The sequence below is a fragment of the Lycium barbarum genome, chromosome 8, assembly GCF_019175385.1.
Source record: "Lycium barbarum isolate Lr01 chromosome 8, ASM1917538v2, whole genome shotgun sequence".
Lineage (NCBI taxonomy): Eukaryota > Viridiplantae > Streptophyta > Magnoliopsida > Solanales > Solanaceae > Lycium > Lycium barbarum.
Genome location: NC_083344.1, coordinates 96,697,033 through 96,703,563, shown reverse-complemented (window position 1 = coordinate 96,703,563; position 6,531 = coordinate 96,697,033).

The following is a 6,531-nucleotide window of genomic DNA, read 5'->3' as shown; positions in this document are numbered from 1 at the left end:
GATCACCTGAAGCAGTTGTCATTGAACTTTCCCTTCTTAGATGCTGTTAAGGAGATGCCTGGATTTGTGAAGTATTTGAAATATCTACTTTTGAAGAATAGATCTGTGCAACATGAAATTGTGAGTTTGACTCACACTGTGAGTTCTATTATTTTGACAACAACGGTCCAAAAGAAGGGAGATCCTGGGACATTCACCGTTCCTTGTTCTATCAGGTGTTTTGATTTTGCTCATGCTCTGTGTGATATTGGGGCTAGTATAAATTTAGTGCCACTTGCTATTTATAAACAATCAGGATTGGGGATGCCTAGGCCGACGACGCGATTACAGATGGCTGACAGATCTATTAAGAGGCCAGTTGGCGTGGTTGATGGTGTTCTTATGCGGGTTGGTGACTTTCTGTTACCCACATATTTTGTGATTCTTGACTGTGCTATTGACCGTGATATTCCCATCATTCTAGGGAGACCTTTCCTTGATTCCGAAAGGGCTCTTATGGATTCAGAGAAGAATGAAATAAAATTCTGAGTCAATGATAAAGAGGTGACTTTCCAGGCAAGTAAGGGGATGAAGTTAGCAAGTGTTTACGAGAGAATTTCAGTGATTGATTCTTTTGATGTTGTTGATGAAGCTGTGGAATTCAAAATGGAAGAAGAAAGTTTGGGAGAAGCTCTTGCTGCTATTCTAGTGAATTTTGATACTGAAGACATAGAGGGCTATGCGGAGACGGTGAATTCTCTTGTTGGGTTAGGATCATATTCTTACCACCCAAAGAAGCTTGATCTTGATCAGGAAAATAGGAAGACATCACCAGCAAAACCATCCATTGCTGAGCCATCTAAGCTTGAGCTTAAGCAGCAGCCTACACAGCTGAAGTATGAGTTTCTAGGCCCAGACAACACGTTGCTAGTTATCATGTCTGCATTGTTGAATGAAGAGTAGACAAAGAGATTATTCAAGATATTGTAAGAATACAGGCGTGCTATAGGCTGGACTATTGCAGATATTCGAGGAATTTCCTTGGGCATATGTGAGCACAAGATTTAGCTTGAGAAAGATAGTACGCCGAGTGTTGAGCCCCAGCGGATATTGAATCCACCTATGCAAGAGGTAGTGAAGAAGGACATAATTAAATGGTTAGATGCTGGAGTTGTATATCCCATTGCAGACAGCAAATAGGTAAGCCTGTTACAGTGCGTTTCAAAGAAGGGAGGTATCACAGTGGTGCCTAATGCGAAAAACGAGTTAATTCCAACTCGTACTGTTATTGGGTGGCGTGTTTGCATGGATTATAGGAAGGTGAATACTGCCATTTGCAAGGACCATTTCCCCATGCTTTTATTGATCAGATGCTTAATCGACTGGCTAGAAAGTCCTACTATTGCTTCCTAGGCGGGTACTCTGGCTACAATCAAACCAACATTGCTCTTGAAGACCAGGAGAAGACGACATTCACTTGTCCTTATGGGACCTTTGCTTTCGGCAGGATTCCATTTGGTCTTTGCAATGCACCAGATACTTTCTAGAGGTGTATGATGTCGATTTTCTCAGATATGGTGGAAGACTTCTTGGAGGTCTTTATGGATAATTTCTCTGTGGTTGGTGACTCTTTTGATGATTGTCTTAGCCATCTGGGTCGAGTACTGAAAAGATGCAAAGACACTAATCTTGTGCTGAATTGGGAGAAGTGCCATTTTATGGTGAGGGAAGGGATTGTTCTCGGTCTTAAAATCTCTGAAAAAGGGATTGAAGTCGATCAGGCTAAAATTGATGTGATCTCAAAGCTTCCTCCACCCATTTCAATTAAAGGTGTCCAGAGTTTCTTGGAACATGCTGTGTTCTATAGGCACTTTATCAAAGATTTATCCAAAATTGCGAATCTGTTGTGCAAGCTTCTTGAGAAGGAGGCTAAGTTTGAGTTTGATGAAAAATGTCGAAAGGCATTTGATGAATTAATGGAGCATCTGACTTCTGCTCCCATTATTGTTTCTCCTGATTGGTCTTTGTCGTTCGAGTTGATGTGCGACACGAGCGATTTCGTTATTGGTGATGCGCTTGGCTAGAGGCATAACGAAATTATGCACCCAATCTACTATACCAGCAAAACATTGAATGCGGCACAGATGAACTACATAGTGATTGAGAAAGAGCTGCTTGCTATAGCCTATGCCTTTGAGAAATGCCGGGCTTATCTGTTGGGGTCCAAAGTTGTGGTTTACACTGACCATGTTACTTTGAGGTATCTAATGGCAAAGTGAAGCCGTGGTTGATTCGATGGCTCGTGCTATTGCAAGAGTTCGATTTTGAGGTAAAAGACAGAAAAGGGACAACAAACCAGGTTGTTGACCATCTCTCACTGCTTGAAGAAGCTGGGAGACCTTCAGAGGAGTTAGATACTGATGATGCTTTCCTGATGAGCGGGTTCTAGCAATGACAGCTGATGTAGCACCTTGGTATGCAGACATCGCCAAATTTTTAGGGATGGGTGTTAAGGTTCGCTTTTACGCGGGTTAAGGCATAAAAGTTACTACAAGGTTGTTGGTGCTCTAAATTGGATATTAATTTTTTTAGAGTCGCCACAAAATTTATTTAAAGAAAATTAGGACAATCGGGTTTAAAAGAGTTTTTCAAAACAAGAGAAAAAGTCTTTTTGGACCAGAGATCAAGGTAAGGGTTGTCGTGATCCCCTAGGGAGGGTTTTAAGCACCCTAGTATTAAGAATCTGTAAAATACGGTTGACCTACGAGCTTTAATGTGTGATTTTATAATTATTTGCTTAAAACTCGTTTAAATTTTCGCAAAAATGTCATTCTTTTCATATCATAATTTTAAGAAAGTTTTGGCAAAAAGTCCCCTTTTATAAAGGGGGTTTTGGTTTAGAAAATCCGCGTAAGTGTTCAACTCACTTTATTGCCGGACTAGGACACACCCAAGATTGCTCCAGCGTAGAGTCGCTACTATTCTATTCCTAATAAAATGGGTTTAATACTTATGGGTTTTATTATAAGTATATATAAAAAGTATGGAGTATATCTCTGATTTTTATACTTATATATATATAATTTTATTTAATTTTAAGCCCAATTGTATCATTTAAGCTCATAGAATCAGTCCATAATCTAAGTCCAAATCCATCTTAATCTTGAACTGGGCCCATCAGATTGTTCTTCTATTTTAGTCCATTGAATTACGGGCTCCCAGACCCAAAAACGTTCACAACCCAATATTCCAAAATTTTCCAAGTCCACAGGTTCGTCTTATAAAAAATGTCCAAGTTGTTCTGTTTTACCAAGCCCATTTTAGTTCCAGAAAATTATCTTTGGTACATAAAAAGAAACCAGTTAGCAATTTATTTTTAGGCTTAGTTTAAACTTTAAAAGCAACACTTATTAAGAAACTCATCGTTTTTGTCACAGGTTCAAAGTCCACAATTCATTGGTTATTACTTGAGAAATCGTCTTACATCTTTTCTGATCTTGATAAAAAATTCCCATTTTTTCCGCCTTTACACTGAGCCGTAGCATTTGAAAGAAACAGTTTCTGATCTTAAAATTAGGATTAAGCTTAAAAATGGTTGTTAACCGAGTTTCAAAATCATTTTTGGCAACTTACCTAAATTACAAGGTGTTTTTCCTAAGTTCTAACACACATAATGGGTTCCAATAATTATCAAGTGTTTTTACAAATACATTTTACATAAAACTAACGAAATGAAGGAAGAGTTTAGCAGGTAGGCCCACCAGTTACCATTTTCATGCATAGTTGGGTCTTTAATATATTAGCTTCCCTTTCATTCAAATTACCGGACTCGATGAAGAAGTGGTGTTGGGCTTTTGGCCCAACAAGGCTTAATGCAAGGAAAAGGAGGCCCAAGTGGCCCAGGACAGATTCACGCAAGCACAGAAAAATGGCAAGGATTAGTAGGGGTTCAAGTACTTAACAATGCAAAAAGTTCACAATTTAAAGAAAGGAATAACTCAAACACGGTCATACAATCAAATAAGCAGATTAGGTTCGAAATTTAACTAAATATAACAGTTTGAGGCCCAAATAAAGAATCAACACTAAAAGACAAATTGGGCCAGATTTCAAGTTACGTCCCTTATGCAAGTAGAGGCCCAATATAGGAAGAAGGAAAGGAGGTCCAAAACTTAAATAAAAAAGGCAAATTCTTAACAGCAGCCCATAGTAAAGAGTGATACATTATATATACACTGGATATATCGACTCGTATATACTGAAGTGTATATAAGACTAAATATAGCTCGTATACACAAACGGATTCACTCAATATACCACAAAATAATCATGTACAGGGTAAAAAATGAGAATATACTTAAGACTATGCATACTTCATAGTGGCCATTTATAACAGGTTCAGAAAGAGGGACAATATACCAGATGAATTTTAGGACATATATGGTATACACAGATCCAACTAAATAGGCAAGAAGATAACCATCCCACACATGAATATGCACCAATCAAACAGGATATACAAGCAAACCTCAAAAACATGCTCATCAGTTCAAAAAAAGGGATCAACACTTTACTGTAGTGGACTCATAGTATCATTAAGGCCATAAACAAGTTCAATTTTGATAGGAGTGATCACATGATGAGCAGTTAACATAACTTATCAATGTAAAACCCTAGACAACCATCACAGATGCCACAAATCACATTTTTTTGGAAGCCTTTGAAGACTTCCACATGCATACTAGGATTCAGGATATAGTGTTGACCAATAGGATTCATGTCACAGAGTTTAAAGCTTGGGATAGGGTCATATAAAAGTTCAATTTTCAAACGGGGTGGGAATCTTCCTAACTTTCAGAAGCAGTTTCCAAGTTAAATGGCACAAGTGCTACAGTTTTTTATCCTATCCATGCTATACATCTACAAAGACAGTACCAAACATCAAAAAAAATCATCATGGAGAAATAACAAGCACTATTGTATCACAAATAGGGGTATTAACAACATTAAACATCAAGCTACCAAGCATATCTGTCTTTGTATTAATCAAGTAAATTGTTAGAGATGTAAATCATGTTGTTATGCATAAAAAGAGGTTGATGATCATATTAATACATAGAACATAGTAGTGATTATTACAGGGCATATTCAAATAAATATGAGGCTAGACATGATTCCAGATGCATAGGCATGGCACAAAAAGGAGTCAATATTGGTCTATGTTAATCACTAATCAAAACGAAGACATGGAAGCAACAACATAATCATTTAGGCATGGCTTCATTTAACATAAGTGATAAAGTGACTCACAACAGGCTAGTACTTCCTCTAAATCCCTTTAATATCATCTTCATATCTTTACCTTGAAAACAGAACTAGCACCTAACATAGTGGGGTTTAACAGTGCTATAAACAAAGCCATATCCATATGCCACAACTAGATACATGCTGACCACATAATAAGAGACCTAGATTTCACATAGCCATGCCCTATCTTGACATAAAATTAAGCTAATACACTAGTTAATTATGTTGAGCAGGTTAAATGAGTTACACAAGAGAAGACTGACGTAATTAATACATAATCATACTTAACCGAATGGGATAAATCACATAGACACATGCTTAGCCAAACTGACACATTTAAACTAACTAGCTCTGATTAACAAGCAAATCTATATGGACTGGACTATATCACATTAGTTAAAATTCCTCAATCACAAAAAGAAATGACAAACTAGCATACATAGGCAATAGACTTAAACAGTATGCAACCAAAACATATTCAAATCAACTTCTTAACTACACAAGCTTAAACTATAGCAAACATACTTAACTAAACTTAACAAGCATCTAGAGTAGGCTATTAAATAGAACTAAACAAGAATATTATCTACCACATAAGCAAAACAACAACATTAACAGCTAATAACTAGAAATGCAGAAAAATAGAAAAATAAAAAATAAGATGGGAGGAATACCTCTTTTGTGTGCAGCTGTGAAGAGATTTGAACTTGGAGACTTGGGTTGTTCCCCAAAATGCTCAGAATCACACAGAACCCACACAAGAACAGAAATAACTTAAATTTTTTAACTTAACTCAAACGATTAAAGTTTTTAAAAGCAAAATGCCCTAAAAACTTGAGTATTTCGAGTTTTTGATTATGCAATGATCTCTGGTCGGTAAAAATGAAAGATTTAGGATCCTTTATATAGAAATCCCCAAAACCCCAAACCCTAGGTTCAGTCGATGTGGGATAAATACCAATTTAGGGATTTCCTCCTCACATTATAGCATTGTAGGATTAAGTCAAATCAAGTATCAAGGGTCAGATTTTGACCAACACAAATCGATCTCAAAAGTTCTTCAAGAACCGATAATAATGCAACATTCAAAATCGAAAACAAACAAGAACAATTAAAGAAATACAGTGTTGACCGTTTGATTTTCCAGAAAAAACAAGAAAGAAAATAAAAACCGAGCAATAGTAATACCTTGTTTGGTTGATTTGTGGTGGAAATAGTTGAGAGCATTAATTATCTTACTCTTCA